Below are 16110 nucleotides of genomic sequence, written 5' to 3'. Positions count from 1 at the left end.
GTCTACAAAACATCCTAGTCAGCCATTGGTCCACTCATCAGCCAGTGAACATTCTCTGCAGTCATTGGTCCATTGTTTATTAGGCCCATGAAATTAAACCCACTTAAGAATAGCTCTACCACCACATTCTCTTCTCTCTCTGCTCTTACTCTTGCATGGGCTCTATCTGCTCTCTCCCTCACTTTTATCTCTCTCTCCCTCACTCACTTGACTCTCTCAATTGCTTTCGCTCGCGCTCTCATTCTCTCTCCTCCTCTCTCTCTTTCTATTCCTCCCTCACTCTCCTCTTGCTCAACTGTCTCACTCATTATCTCTCTCTCTCTCCTCTCTCTCTCTTTCTCTCCCTGCAGACAGACACTCTGCCTGACACTTAATAAAATCTCTTGCATGAGTTCCCACGTCCAAGATGGTTGTCTGGGTGCTTTCAGAGGGTTATTTTGGTTTATAGGGTATAATGATAATTAGTGGAAGCTGTAGCTTGTGTAGTTTTGCACCATCATGGGCTAGTTGAACAGGTTACAACTTTAATTTAGGAGGGTAATTGTAAAAAAATTAAACTCATTGTTTGGGAGATAAGAGTCCGATTGGGAGGAATGAGTACTACAAATCTCACCTATTGGTATTTGCTGTGCTTCACTTCAGACAACTACTAGCCTTGGGGGAAGTTCAAAGTTTAGGACCCAGCATTCAAGTATCCACCCCTTTCCCCCAGGGCCCATTGTTCCTTGGTATCATTTCCTTCCTTCCCAGCCACAACTCTCTTCATTTTCTTCCAAGGGATAACTCTTTCAGAAATAACTATTTTCCATAATCCTTCATGAGGAGCTAGGCCTCAGGCACAGGGAGCAAATATGACAGCATGAATTTTTTTATTGTGCCACAGATTTTTGTTTGAACAAGAGCTCTCCCAGGCTAGTGATGCAAAAAACCCCAAAACCCTTCCATAGGGCAAATGTTCCCAGAAGGCCACCCCAGTGAGTCACTCAGGGACTTAAATGCACACGAAGTTCCCAGGCCAGAACTCAGAAGGAAGGATTTTTGACCTTCTCAGCTGCTATAGGCCAGTGCCTGGGGCCAGAAGTGGAGGTGCTGACAGCCCGGTTGCTGGAGGCAGCCCCCATGGGAGTTTGTGGCCTGGGGACATGTTGCTGAGTCAGGAGCCAGTCACCAAGGCCTGAGGTCAGAGCTGGGCTTCTTGGGGTTGTGGCCAAGGTGATGCAGTGAGACCCAGAGGCCTAAGGTGGCCTCCGAGGAGGGACATTGCATGGTCGCATCAGTGCAACGCCCGGGCTGGTGTTGGGAACATAGGATGACTTCGCTTCACCTCTGAGGTTGGTGATGGTGGGTGGGTGGTTTTTTCTGACATGGATAAACATTTCTAGCTCTCCAAGTCCTATTCTCCCCACAAAAACTCTGAATGTTAGTGTATTTCAGATTTTAATTTTCTCTGCATATTTTTTTGTAATTCAGAAAAACTATAGAAATGTTTCTGCAATTTGCTTTTTTAGTTGAATTAATATTTCTAAACATTTCCATAATACATATTCTTTTAGCAGGGGTTCTTTTGAAAAAATGACACGGTACATATACATCAGACAAGGGAACCAGTGACATTGTGACTGGAACCTAATTAAATAGGTGGAGATACTTAGAGTGCATTGGAATAATTAAAAGTTAAACCTATTACTTTTTAGGATCATATTAGGACTTTAGCATTTTACCCAAGGGTGAGCTTTCCTGACTTCCCATCTTTTTTCTGTTCTTTTACTTTGGTTACAACATGGAAGTAAGACTTTTTTTTTTTTTTAACCTTTTATGTTAACGGATACGGAGAATAAAAAATTCCCAAAATAATGAGGCCTGAGAAAAAGAAAAGGTGTTGCCACCTGCAGCAACAATTCCGTGGGAATTTATCGGAGGTGGACTGGGAATGAACTACTTTTATTATCTTTATCTGGACTACTTCCTTGCTTGCTTGCTTATTCGCTAGTTTATAGAGGAAGAGAGGTTTTGAGAGGAAGAGAGGCTTTGCTTAGAGAAAGAGAGGCTTTGCTTAGTTTTAGAGGTGCTACGCTTTCAGAGAGGCTATGCTTTCAGAGGTCTACTGCTTCTTAAAGGTGGGTTGCTTCTTGGAGGTGCGGGGTGTGGCATACGGCATACGGCCTGCAGCCTGCAGCCTGTGTCCTGTGTCCTGCAACCTGCGACCCCTGCCCAGGTGAAGAGAATGTCTTATATACCTAAGGCAGCCAATCGCTTAGGATTAGCACAATTGAAGTATGTCCCACAGTACCAATCAAGAAAAGAAAGATATGAGGGACATCTGTTCCACCACTAGCACAAAAGGAGACATTAACTAATTAGGCAAAAGGTCATAGAGATTGCGCCATATTAACACTAATTATGTGCCACCTCTTGGCTCAATGCCAGCCACCATCTTAGGGCTGCTTTAAACATGTCTCTGCCAAAAAAGGGACTAAAAATGAAGGTCATGCATTGACAGCTTTCCATCTCCCAAGACCAATATTTTCCAGATGCTGGCTGCAGGCAAAAAGGATGTTTTATTATCCTCGAAAGAAAACAGTCTCTAGGAGGCATTATCTCCTCCAAAGCAAAATCCTCCCTGGCACTGTCCACAGACCTTGACCAAAAGGACCACATTCCTGACTAAACAAAACTGACATAGGTTCACTAGACCACCCCTCAAAATAAACCTATATAATTCCAGTCCTTTTTTTGTTCAATGACTCATTTTCCACCAGGAGAGTGGGTCCTTGGGCACCATTTCATCCCCCTGATAAAGAGCTGAGATGATGCATGAGTTTGCATCCTGCTCAGTCTTTTTTTTTTTTTTTTTTTGCTAACATATATCATCTAACTTTCAATAATAGAACAATTTTTAATTGAATTAAATATCTATTTTCATCACCTCACTGAATTCTCGTATTACAGCTTTGCCCAACACAACATTTTATGATAAAAATTTAAAGCAGCAAAGTTGGTTGAATTTTCCAGTGTAACATATTTACCACCTAGATTATAGTGTTAATATTTTACTATACTTGCTCTACCAGTTATAAATAGAATAAAGATGTCAATTTACTGTCCTAGAGTGAATATATTCAACTGATTGTTTTCCCTAATGTCCCAAAAAAAGTACATTGATTACTCTTTTTTCCCCCCAACAACTTAGTTTTCATGTTTCTGAAACCTAGGGTTTTTTCGGGGCATCTTTTTCTATGCCTAAATAAGACTTTACCAAAAGCAACACAGGTACTCAAGAATGTTCTTGTTTTTAAACGTAACATCTATCCATCTCTTCATTCATTAATTCACTTTATTTCTCTTTCAAAAAAAAAATGGTGCTCTTCAAAGTTGCAGTGTCATATGTAGCTCTAAATACTTCAGTGTTCCTATTGTAGAGTTCTGAGATCTTTTAGTTTATTCCTTTATATTTTTCTGGGTACCAGGGGTTGAACTCAGGGGGCACTCAACCACTGAGCCACATGCCTAGTCCTGTTTTGTATTTTATTTAGAGACAGGGTCTGGGTTGCTTAGCGCCTTGCTTTTGCTGAGGCTGGCTTTGAACTCTTTTTTTTTTTTTTTTTTTTTTTTTTTTTTCCTGTGGTGCTGGGGATTGAACCCAGGGCCTTGTGCACGCAAGGCAAGCACTTTACCAACTGAGCTATCTCCCCAGCCCTGAACTCTCAGTTCTCCTGTTTCAGCCTCCAGAGATGCTGGGATTACAGGTGTGCACTACTGGGCAAAGTGAACAATCTTAATTTATCTCAGAATAGCATTGGCCCAGGGGCAAAGGCATGGATATTTGAAATTAAATAAATCTGGCCTTTTAAAAATTCATTAATTTTGTGATACTGAGGATTCATTTGACTTTAATCCACAATTTATGCTTTTACTGGATTGACCTGGGTAAGTTACTAAACCTGAGTCTTCTCTTCATTTGTGTAAATAGTTCCCTCTCAAGGTGTTGCTGGGTTGGGGGGTAATTAGGCTAATTAGAATGCCACAGCATTCTCTCCATCTGAGTACTTCTTGCACTCACCATGGACTCCCTTTCTGTGTTCCAGTGAGGTCGACTCTGTCTTTGCTCAGGTGTTTTGGTGCCTGGAAGGAGCGCACCCCATGGTGGTGTTTCACTTCCTTTTTACTGATGTCATCATTTGCAGTGCTATCCATTCTTATGTAGATGTAGGACCTGCCAGCTAATCAAGTAGTCTTGTTTTGGGTGTCTATTCGGGTGGATCTCTAGGATCTTCCACTTATGTAGTCGTAGTGGACAAATGTTGATGTTATCAACTCCTCTCTAGTGTTCCTTTTGTTTTGTTTTGTTTGTTTTCTGGTAACATGCCAGTTTTTATTTTAACGTGGTCATTTATGTGAAGGTGGGGAGTTTGGTCTCAAAATAATGTTCCCTTTAAGGCTCTTTTATACAGAAATTGCCATTGTGACCAATTATTCAAAATATCTTTAGTGCTGCAAGATTCACATGGTAAACACACAAATTCCTACACTTATTCGGTGGTATATGCTCAGTGGAAAATAAAAAGGCATATTGACAGGCATTTCTTTTAGGACAATATGCAGGTAACAGGAATGAACACTAGGTACTAGGATAAATTGATGACACAGTTAATGCAACTTCATTGACATTCCTTTGGGGGAAATTAAACTCATGTAAAAAGTGCTTGTAATGCATAGTGTCATATTGTACTGCTGTATCATAAAAAAGGCTTTCCAAGGCACATGAAGCATATGAATGTGCCAGTGCCCCACAGAACTTCAATCAAAGGCAATGATCAATAATCTGAAAAAAAGTCTCCCAACTGACAGTGAGTCACACCCAAAGCACTCACGACGTGCCCTTTGCAGTATTCTAAGCTAGTTACATTGACAATCACATTCATTGTAGTGCTTGCTCCAAGGGAGGCATGTAATCATTTTCTTGGCTAAAATAAGACAGGAAGGCCTTCCTGAGTTTCTATATAAAAGTAACCATATTAAAGCATCTAATGGCGATCCCTGGCAGGCTGCTTGAATGAACCACATCTGTTTCATTCATTGGCTGGGAAGGGCCTGGTGGAAAGGGAAAAACCACCAAAACCACCAAAATAGCCTAATGCTATTCCAGTGAACTAAGCTGGAGTAATGAAAACCCCTTAAGATCCAGATGGTTTTCGATGCTTATTTTATAATGATTTTTCCTTCAAGCAAAACTACTTTATTGTCTCCCAATTTCTCTAAGTGTTGAACAGTGCTTTAACATCCAAGCCATTTATTTGCCACTTATATTTAATACCTATATATATATTTTTTATTGCATCTTTAGAGCTAGCATAAACCATCATGCATTTTTTTAAGAGTGCACTTTCAGGAGCCCAGGATCTGCTTTGCTTCTTCTGTAATTATTTGTCTTCTGTCATTGTTTAAAAAAACAAAAACAAAAACAAACAAAAAAAAACTGCTTGCTCTTTTTGATCTCCTCTGTAGAAGATCTCCTTACTTTCATATCATTAAAAACTGATAATTTCATCATTCACTGTAACTCCAGATGCCTAGGAGGCCAAAATCAGGTTAAAACAGTGGGCTTACACTCAAGACTGTGTGGGGCTGCATTCTTACATTTTTCTTTTAATAAGCATTTTGAGAACAGTGGTGAAAAATAATTATACTGCTATTACCTCCTCTTGCTCTTGGTTTAGAGTGATTTATTTATTTTAGTACCAGGGGTGTTTAAATACTTACCCAGGGTGTTTAAATACTGGCCCTTTTGATTTTGAGATGGTCTAATTTGCTTATGTCCTTACTAAGTTGTTGAGGCTGACTTCAAACTTGTAATCCTCCTGCCCTCCTCCCAAGTCACTGGAGTTACAGTTATGTGCCACCATGCCCAGATGTGAAAGTGATTTTGTCACTCAATTTCAGCTGGATTTATTTTTTTTATTTTTACACTTTTACTTTTTAAAGTTGTAACTAATACAAATACAATTTAAGTCATATCATCCCCCTATTCTTCCCTTTCTTTCTTACCTGGAGATAGTTGCTGTCTTAGTCATTTTTAAGTTGCTATAACTTAATACCTGAGACTGGGTAATTTATAAAGAAAAGTATTGCTTGGTGCAGTAATGCATACTTGAACTGTAATCTAACTCTTGGAAGACTGTGATAGGAGGATCACAAGTTCCAAGCAGCCTGGGCAACTAAGTGAGACCCTGTCTCAAGATAAAAAGAGCTGAGGATAGCCAGGTATGGTGTCACTTGCCTTTAATCCAACAGCTCAGGAGGCTGAGGCAGGAGTATCACAAATTTGAGGACAGCCTCAGCAACTTAGACCCTGTCTTAAAATTAAAAAAAAAAAAAAAAAAAAGGCCAGGGATGTTGCTCAGTGGTTAAGCACTCCTGGGTTAAATCCATGGTATGAAAAAAAGAGGGGGTTTTAGTATATAACTCAGTGGTAGAAAACTTACCTAGCATGAGCATTGACCTGTATTCAGTCTCCAGGATGGCAGAAAAAAAATGTGCTTATCTCATACTTCTGGAGACTATAAAGTCCAGGAGCATGACACTAGGTTCATCTCTGCACCTGGTGAGGGCCTTCTTTCTGCATCATGACATGGTGAAGAGCATCACATGGCAAGAACAAGCTTGTCAGAGTTGCTTTTATAACAAAGCCACTCTTCCATAGCCTACTAGTCCATGAGTGGATTAATCCACTGAGGACAGAGCCTTCATAACCCATCACCTCCAAAAGGCCTGACATCAAAGGCTATTACCTATAACCTCATGGATTAAATTTCCAACGCATGAATTCTAGGGGATGTTCACACTAAGACAACTGCTATCTTGAAGTTGTTTTATATCATGCATTTATTTATAATTACTCTAAATGTGTATGTATAGATATATACATACACACTTAGCATATGTATCAAAAATAGATGGGAATTGTAGTTGTGATATTGTGACTTATAAGAAATGTGTTTTGTTTTTTGTACTATTTCTTGGCACATAGTTCCTAAAAACCTACAAGGTTTTTCTTTGCTTGTGTCTTAATCTGCTACCCAATTACATCTGGGTGATTTGTAAGAAACCCACAAAACCACGCTGGACACGGGATATCACATAAGGGAGTTTATTAAGCAACAAATGTCTCCTGCAAGGTAAGAGAGAAAATGAGAGGAAAAGAGAAAGGGTGTACGCTAGAGAGAGTGGAAAAGTGAGGAGGAGAAAGAAAGAGAGTGAGTAGGAGAGAGAAAGTAAGAGAAAAGATGGCAGAGAAGCTATCCTTAAGCTGTTGAATTCTACCGGGCTAACAGGGGACAAATAATGGAGAAGGATACTTGCAAGCTGACTGATGAACCAATAGCTAGCTAGGATGTTCACAGACTGACAAGTAGTTGGGAGGTGGGGAAATGGCTGCAGCAGAAAGAGCAGCTTTCAGACTGACAAGCTAGGTTGTGATGCAATGTAAAGGGCGGGGGAGCAGCTTTGTATTACATGATTTATGAACAGTAGAAATTTATTTTTCTGTTTTGGAGACAGAACACAGCACCAGCAGATTTGGTGTCTGGTACATGCGTTTTCTTAGCTGTGATGTCTCCATTAGGAGGAAGGGGGAAGGTCCAAAGGGGCAAAGCCTCTTTTATAAGAATGCTATCCCACTGTCACAGTCAAGGGGGAGGGGCCCTCCTGGACTGAATCACCTCCTAAATAAGTCCCCACTCTTTACTTGGGGCAGCAGGGGCCACTGGGGATTGAACCCAGGGCACTTTACCACTGAGCTACATTAACAGCCCTTTTACTTTTTGAGAGATGGTGTTACTAAATTGCTTAGAGCCTTGCTAAATTGGTGAGACTGGCCTCCAACTTGCAATTCTCCTGCCTTAGTCTCAAGTCAGTAGTATTACAGGTGTGCATCACCACACCTGGCTCTACTTCCTAATTCTATTATATTAGAAGTAAGTTTCAGCATGAATTCTAGAAGAAAGCAAATACTTAAAACATAGCAGCTGACATTTAGGAACTTAAAAGAGTTTTGGAGGTATTCCCACCATTTCCTGATGCAACAGGCTCAATATGATTTGTCCTGAACACCTGTTTCCTTTGGTGTGCATGTTGTGCAGAAAGTGCCCACATGACCAGTGCCTGATAAAAGCTGTGGACCCTGAGTCTCTAACAGGCCTCTGAGATCATTGTCATTTGTGTTGTCACAACTTGCTGCTTGGGAGTATTAAGCAGACTTGGGTCTGGTTTCTTCTGGACTGTGCCACGTGTGCCTCTTCCCTTTGCTGTTTTTGGTTTATGTCCTTTCTTGCTAATAAACCATAGCCATGAGTGGTTTTACCTGCCATGTGTGTGAGGCCTCTAGCAAATTGCTGCCTCGTGAAGTGGTCATGAAGGTCCTGAATGCACCTGCCCAACATTCATGCATTCACTGCTCCATTTTTTTCTGTTCCTTGGCTTTCAGCAGCAGTAATTCAATCTCTGCTTCCATCTTCACAGTTTCCTTGCAGATGTTTCTCCCTGGTAAGTCTCTTATAAGGACATAGGGCTCACCTGAATAACCAGGGATGTTCTAATCTCAAGATCCTTAACTTTATGATACCTGAAAATATCCCTTTTTCCAAAGAAGTTCATGTTCACAGGTTAGGACATGGGGATATTTTTTGGGTGGCCACCATTCAGCTCACATTATACCCATACAAGTGGGTTTGTGGGCACACATGACTGTAAGGAAAACATCCCAGTTCTTCACCTTCTCTAGGATCTCAACTTGATGTGTCCAAGAGTCTCCTGCCTCTGAGGCATCCAGCCACACTTGTTCTCTTTCCCACCTTTCCTTTCATATTGCTTCTTGCTAAAGAAAAGCACACCTCCCCTATATTCATATTGTCATGTTTTATTGTCCCATGTGAAGACTTTGGGGCATGGAATAAAGGGCCAGTTTATAAGTATTGACCTTGACATACGATGCATTAGCAGCAATAGTGACAGCATCTGGGCCAAAGGGACTGCATCACAAGTGAATGTACTCTTCCCCCACAGTGCCTGGCTCTCCTGGAGCAGGCGCATTTGACTGAAAGAAGAAAGAGGTTCTTGGATGTGGAAACTATTTCTTGAGATACTTTTGACCAGAGACTCAAGATTTTTGAATAAAAATTTAGGGCAGATCCACAAGAGACTAAAGACAAAGCATCCCAGTTATGGGTGATTTCCCAAAGCAGAAGATGACAAAGGAACAGGTGAATTGGTCTCTTTTATTCTTAATTTGATTTTCTGATGGATTTGCACATACACAAAGAAATCAACTCATTTAAATGAAAAGTATAAATGGGAGAAAATGGGCTTGGGGTGAAATAAATGTAGGCTCTATCTTTAAAATCAAAACAAAGTAGGATGAGGATTATATTTTTGGACTGGGGTTGCATCTTAGTAGAAGAGCATGTACTGAACATGCACATGGCCCTTGGTTCCACCCCCAGTACCCCTGACCACACACACAGGAATGCTTTCCATAGAAACATAGCATGTGTTGGAATGTACTATGATCTATATAACTCTGTTGGTAACATTAACTCACATCTTGTATCTGGTATCTCTGACAGCCATCATCACCAGAAAATCATGGAAGTTACAGGTTAGACACTGACTTTGAGGAGACAGATTGATTCCTGAGGGATGTCAGTAATTCATGGCACTGAAATCTGGGGTAGTTTCTTTGATGGTTTTTCCTAGAGGAGGTATGGTAAACTGTTCTTAACAGCATTCTTAAGACATACCAGCAGTTTTTTTTTTTTTTAATGGATGTTTCTTCCATGACTATTTGTGTCCCTTGTGGAACTAAATCACACAGAATTTAATGGACACAGCCTGGTAGCCCATATGCCCAGCTGTATTGCAGTCTGGGTTTATTCATGAGTGAAACCTGATTGCCTGGAAAATAGATGATTTGCATGACTTTCCAAGGGCCTACATAAACAGGTCACTAAACTGGTGTTCAAGTAACAACTTGGCCCAGGGTATTGAAAGTCTGGTAATGGCTTGGGTTGTTGATTGCAAGCTTCAGAACTTAACCATATTTCAAAAAATACAGAGCCCTTCCCAGTGTTCAGTTATTAACCTCTCATTCTTTTTTAAAAAAATTGTGGATGGATCTTTATCTTATTTATTTATATGTGGTACTATGAGGATCAAACCCAGTACCTCACATATGCTGGCATACACTCTACCGCTGAGCCACAATCCCAACCCCAACTCTTACTTTTGTGTTAGCTTTCTGTTACTGTGACAAATATCCTGAGATAATCAAATAATAATAAGAAAAAGTTTATTTTGGCTCCTGATTTCAGAGGTTTCAGTCCATGGTTGTTTGGCTCCATTTTCTGGGGACCTGTGGTAAGGTGGAACATCATGGCAAGGAGAGAATGGTAAAGCAGCTCACCTCAGGACAGGTGGGAAAAAGAGAGAAGGAAAGCAGGACTGGGCTCCCAATATTCCCTTCATGGGCATGCCCCCAGTGACCTAACTTCCTTCCATTAGGCCCCACCTCCTGAAATTCCACCACCTCTCAATATTACCACAGGATGGGACTGAGCCTTCAATATAAGAATTTGGGATACTTCCAAACCACAGCACCTGTTTTATTGCCTTTATTTACATATTTATTTTGCTACTGGAGATTGAACCCAGATTGAACTCTACCGCTGAACTGCATCCCCAGCCCTTTTTATTTTGAGACAGGGTCTCACTAAGTTGCTGAGTGTGGGAAGACATCCTTATTTAACAGAATCAGACTAGGTTGAGCCATGGGATGCAGATGCCTGGCTTCTAGGAACTGCCGGGAAGCATGTGGGAGTGGTTTCCTGTCTCCTTCTGTAATATTCCCCCTTAATATTCCAGTAACTCCACCCTATCCTGTCCATCACAGAAGAAGCTCCTCCCAGTCTTTGTCCCCTTTACCTGTCTCTTATAAATAAAGGAGTGTTGGGCAAGTTGTTGTAAGAAGCCAGAGCTGGTACGGCCAGACCCATCATGACCTCTCTCATTTAAAAAGAGTATTGACTCTTGTGTGTTTATTTAGTAGATAAGTTTTTTGGATAACTAAGTGATATACAGCCAGCATCCTCCACCATCAGATAACCCTTTTCTCATCCAGATGGGACATAGCAGAGAGACCCCCACAGCTGAGGCTGACCTGAAACTCAAAATTGTGATCCTCCTGTCTCTGACTCTTAAGTAGCTGGGATTACAGGTATTAGACACTGCACCCAGCTTATTACCTTTATTCAAAAGATTATGTAAGTGGTTCCTGTGGCATTGTATATTATAAAACCTCTATGTATATATTTTAGTCTTTGTCTTTGCTTTCTGGCACAGCTCTCAAAACCCTCAATTTCCTGAGTGAAAGGAGTATCTTGTAATTCATAACTGTAGAGACATGTTTAAGTAGCCCTAAGATGGCAGCTGGCATTGGGCCAAGAGGTGGCACATAGTGTTACCTTTTGCCTAATTGGTTAATGTCTCCATTGTGCTAGTGGTCAACAGATGTTCCTCATTCTTTCTTGATTGGTACCATGGCACGTTCTTCAATTGTGCTAATCCTAAGCTGATTGGCTGCCTTAGGTATATAAAACATTCTCTTCACCTGGTCAGGTCACAGGTTGCAGGACGCAGGCTGCAAGCTGCAGGCTGCACGCTGCACCCCACACCTCCAAGAAGCAACTCACCTCTAAGAAGCAGACCTCTGAAAGCATAGCCTCTCTGAAAGCATAGCACCTCTAAAAGTAAGCAAAGCCTCTCTTCCTCTAAGCAAAACCTCTCTTCCTCTAAGCAAAGTCTCTCTTCTTCTAAGCAAAGCCTCTCTTCCTCTATAAACTAGCGAACAAGCACGTAAGCAAGGAAGCAGCTCAGAAATAGAAGTAGTTCATTCCCAGTCCACTTCCAATAAATACCTGCAGGATTGTTGCTGTGGGTGGCAACACATAACAAGTCGCTTTCAACCATACCTGAGTTTATGCTTATGAGGTGAATTAATGTGGGCCCCTAGATAGTCCAGGAGGAAGGCAGATCACCAGAAAGACCAGTCCTATTTTAGAGGTTGGGAATTTTGAGTCCCACCCTCTGGTTCTGTGACTAGAGATAGATAATTTTTATCAGTCAACCTACACAGAAAAACTCCATAAAAACCCCAATGGAGTTTGGACAGCTTCTGAATTGATATGGAATAAGGCGATGCATCCCAAATCCACAGGAACAGAGGCTCCTGCACCTGGGAACCCTTAGCACCTCACCTTATGTCCCTCTTCAGTGAAACATTTACTGAGTTCTGTGAGTCATTCTGACAAATTATCAAACCTGAGGGGATGTGTGGGAATCCTAAAATGTGTGGTGAAGTTGGACAGAAGTGCAGGTGACCTGGCAACCTGATGCTTGCAACTAGTTTCTGATATGAGACACTCGTGTGGGACTGAGCCCTTAGACTGTGGAGTCTGATGATAACTTCAGGTAGTTAGTGTTACAGAAGAAATAAACTGTTCAACATCTAGAAGTTATCAGTTGGAAATTATTGGAAAAGACACTATGTGTTTGGTGTCAGAACTATAGACTCATGGGTACACTTTTGGTGTAAAGGACTGAAATCAGTGCACACAGTGATTAAACAAAGCACCCCCCATATATTTTTCCTTATTTCCCTAGCACATTATTAACAAATGCTTGTTCTTGTGTCATAGATGTTTACCTGTGAATATCTTTTGTCTGTGTATTTGTGTGCACAAACACGTGTGTATACATACACATATATCTATGTACATAAATGTTTACATGTACTATGGCTTTTTTAGGGCCAATGAATATTTTTTTTTCATGGTTCTGGGGATTGAACTCAGGGCCTTGTACATGTGAGGCAAGCACTCTACCAACTAAACTGTATCCCCAGCCCTGTTTTCCTTGATATTCTGGTATTGTTGACATGAACAGAGTATTCTGCATGTACTGTGTGACTGTGAGTGATGCAGTGGCATGGAGTTTGGTGACTGGCATATAGGTGCTGAAATGTAACATGGCTCATGTCCTCAGGTTAACAAGAGGATTCAATGGCTGCATGTTACAGATGCTTAGGATTTGTTGAATTAAAGGATGACTGCATAGTTTCAGAATATTTTAACATGACTTTTCTTCTTTCACAGTATGTCAAAAAAATAGGAAGATGGATTCAGTCTTCATGATAAATGAGCAGGTTATCTTCTTTTACATTCCATTTTGGTAAGCAGATAAATACTTATTGAGCAGAACTGTGTTGTTACAGGGGTTGCTGACACTGGAAGATGTGACTATGAAGTTTACCCAAGAGGAGTGGCATATCCTGGGCCCTGCTCAGAAGGACCTGTACCGAGATGTGATGTTGGAGAACTGCAACATCCTGGTGTCAGTGGGTGAGGACGGCTGCCCTGTGCAGCTCAGAGATTGCCAGCCTTTGGCCTTCCCTTTCCAGTTGTACTCTCAGGTGGTATATTTTCAGCTCCTCTCTGGCCTCAAAGTGAGAGGTAAACTTCTCATCCTAGAAAAAAGCTTTCCTTTATAGACTTGCAAATTGTGTGTCCCCAGAATGATACCTCTCTGTTTGATATCAGAGGTGTCTAGTGTGGTGCAGTGAGCCTAAGTCTGCCCTCATTGCCCACACACAGGGTTTCTGGCCAGCAAGCTAGATGCCTTCTTCAAGTTGGAATGATGAGAACCACCATGGACATTAGGAGATTAAATGCACAGTCAAACCCGTACAGGACAGTGAGAGAAAACCAGCAAAAGAGGAGGGAGGGGAAATTGCCTACTGGAGAACACTCCAGTTATGTCTGAGGACATGAATCAGCCTGCATGTACTCCCCAAACAGGGGTGCTCTTTTTGTTGTATGAATCTAGAGGAAACTGTACCTCTTTCTATTTTCTTGAAATGAACCCCTATTCATTTCTTGTTAGTTGCTGAGTTTTTCCCCTAGATTTGGTCTTGGTTGGATTTTCAAATTTCCCCATTCTTCATCACTATTTTAAAAATATTTTTAGTTGTTGATAGACCTTTATTTTCATTCATTTATTTATATGTGGTGCTGAGAGTTGAACCCAGAGCCTCACACGTGCTAGGCAAGTACTCTATTCTCGAGTATGTCCTGCATGGGTGATGGAAAGGGTTCTTGTCAGAGGGATGGGTTGGCTGCAAAATAAAAGTTATGAAATTTATTTATTATAAATAAAGACAGAAGGCAAAATTATTTTTGAAGCAGGGACATGATCAGTTGAGCCTTCCAGGAGGCTCTGACTAACAAAGGAAGGAGTCCTTGCTTGCTTTATTTATACTCAGTACAGATCAAAGGGGACTGGTAGGAGCTTCTTCAAGAAAAACAGGATGGGTGGGTGGGGGAAAACAAACTCTTTGGCTCTAGCAGTTCACTCCAACATCCGATGCTTGTATTTGAACTTGAGCAGTCAGCTAATGTAGGAAAAACACAAGACTCAGGCATTTTCAAATAGTCTTTCTCCAACTGTGAGATCCTAAGGCCAGATATTCCTGGTTAATGGCTCAAATTACTCTCGGTTCTCATGCACATCATCATGGATGTCTTCCTGCATATTCCCCCTTTTCTATTTTTTAAAAGCAAATGATGGGCAGCTACTTCAAGTTCTAAAATCCTGCTTCTTAAGGTACAGTAACCTACTGTCATGATACAAAAAAGAATTAGTAGCAAACATATCATTCCAATGATATGTCATGCAGAATGTTTCAGCATGTTTCTAGGATTAAAAACAATTAATTCATGAAGGATTTATTCAGCTAGAAATGTAGGGCATGAGATTGATCCTGCTTTTCTGAATATTCTGGATGTGATGATGTAACTCCATAAAATCCAGGCTATTATTATTACTGTGTCAAATGCCCATTAGAAGATTCTTTATTTGGGGGGGGGGGGTTTACTGGGGATTGAACCCAGAGCCTTGTGCATGCCTTGCATGCACTCTGCCAACTGAGCTGTATCCCCACCCTGTTTGATGATTCTTAATTATTTTCCTCTCCAATTTGGAAGTATCATATTTGGCTGCAGTAACACAGACATACATAGAGTCATTATGGCATTTAAGTCTTTGTTTAAATTTGAGAGTGGAAAGTTTATTACTGATGTTTGTAACAGTAGCTGTTAAAGCATTTAACTTAATCTCAATCTTTTCATCAATACTTAACTTCCAGGGATCATAGTGCCTTGCCAGAATGGGCCATGCCTCTAGATATAGTGAATGTGGGAACAGATAGAAGCCTGAAAAAATACATTAAAATATATTGGACCCAAATTATTATCAAATAAGAAATAACTGCTAGAAGCCCAAATGTGAAATATTCATCTTTCTAGGGTAACATCAATTTGCTGGGCTCTAATTTGGTCTTCATTACATGGTTACTAGTAGTGCAAAGCATTACCCATACAGTAGGGAGTAGTCTGATCACATGGAGTTTCAAAAAAAATCAAAATGATTGTATATCTATTCTTATTTTTGTATTCTGAATATAGTTTTAGATAATTCAACTATTTTCCTAGTTTCTTAGATCTTCTACTACATTACAATTTCAAATTAAACATTGTTGCCTGCAAATTCTTTTTTAAGAAAAAGTAAGAGCAAAACACATTTAGTGGCAGTGCTACCATTCTTAGCCCTACTGGCTTTGGACCTTCTGGAAGAAGTGACATTCTGATTTAACTGTCATGTATCAATTTTTGAAGATCAATCCAAAACATATCTACTACTTTTAGAGATTTTATGTTGCATTGGTAAGACACTTGCACATTCTATCCATTTAGGAAAAGTGCCAAATTCTATTGCAGAATGATTAGGGTGGGAAGATATTGGTGGATATTCTTTTTTTTCTTTGTAGTGCTGGGGATTGAACCCAGGGCCTTGTGCTTGCAAGGCAAGTGCTCTACCAACTGAGCCATCTCCCCAGCCCTAATTGGTGGATATTCTGTGGAAATGACTGGCTTGTCATGAGAAAGACCCATTTTAATAACTGTTCAGACATATAGCCTTAAGTTCCAAGGGCCAGTATGATTGTTC

At 40.7% G+C, this 16110-nt stretch overlaps 1 long non-coding RNA gene across 1 annotated transcript in view; it reads left to right on the top strand.

Moving 5' to 3' along the window:
• Nucleotides 1-15910, top strand: part of LOC306648805 — a 77076-nt gene extending 61166 nt beyond the window's left edge. Inside the window, exon 3 of the long non-coding RNA XR_013760498.1 lies at nt 13322-15910. This is a non-coding gene — a long non-coding RNA (uncharacterized lncRNA). The remainder of the gene's footprint in view (nt 1-13321) is intronic.
• Nucleotides 15911-16110: the final 200 nt, after the last annotated feature.

This window comes from Sciurus vulgaris (assembly GCF_902686455.1).
Source record: "Sciurus vulgaris genome assembly, chromosome: 17".
In the NCBI taxonomy this organism is placed as follows: Eukaryota; Metazoa; Chordata; class Mammalia; order Rodentia; family Sciuridae; genus Sciurus; species Sciurus vulgaris.
The sequence above is the reverse complement of the archived record's forward strand: the minus strand, read 5'-3'. Positions and strand labels throughout refer to the sequence as shown.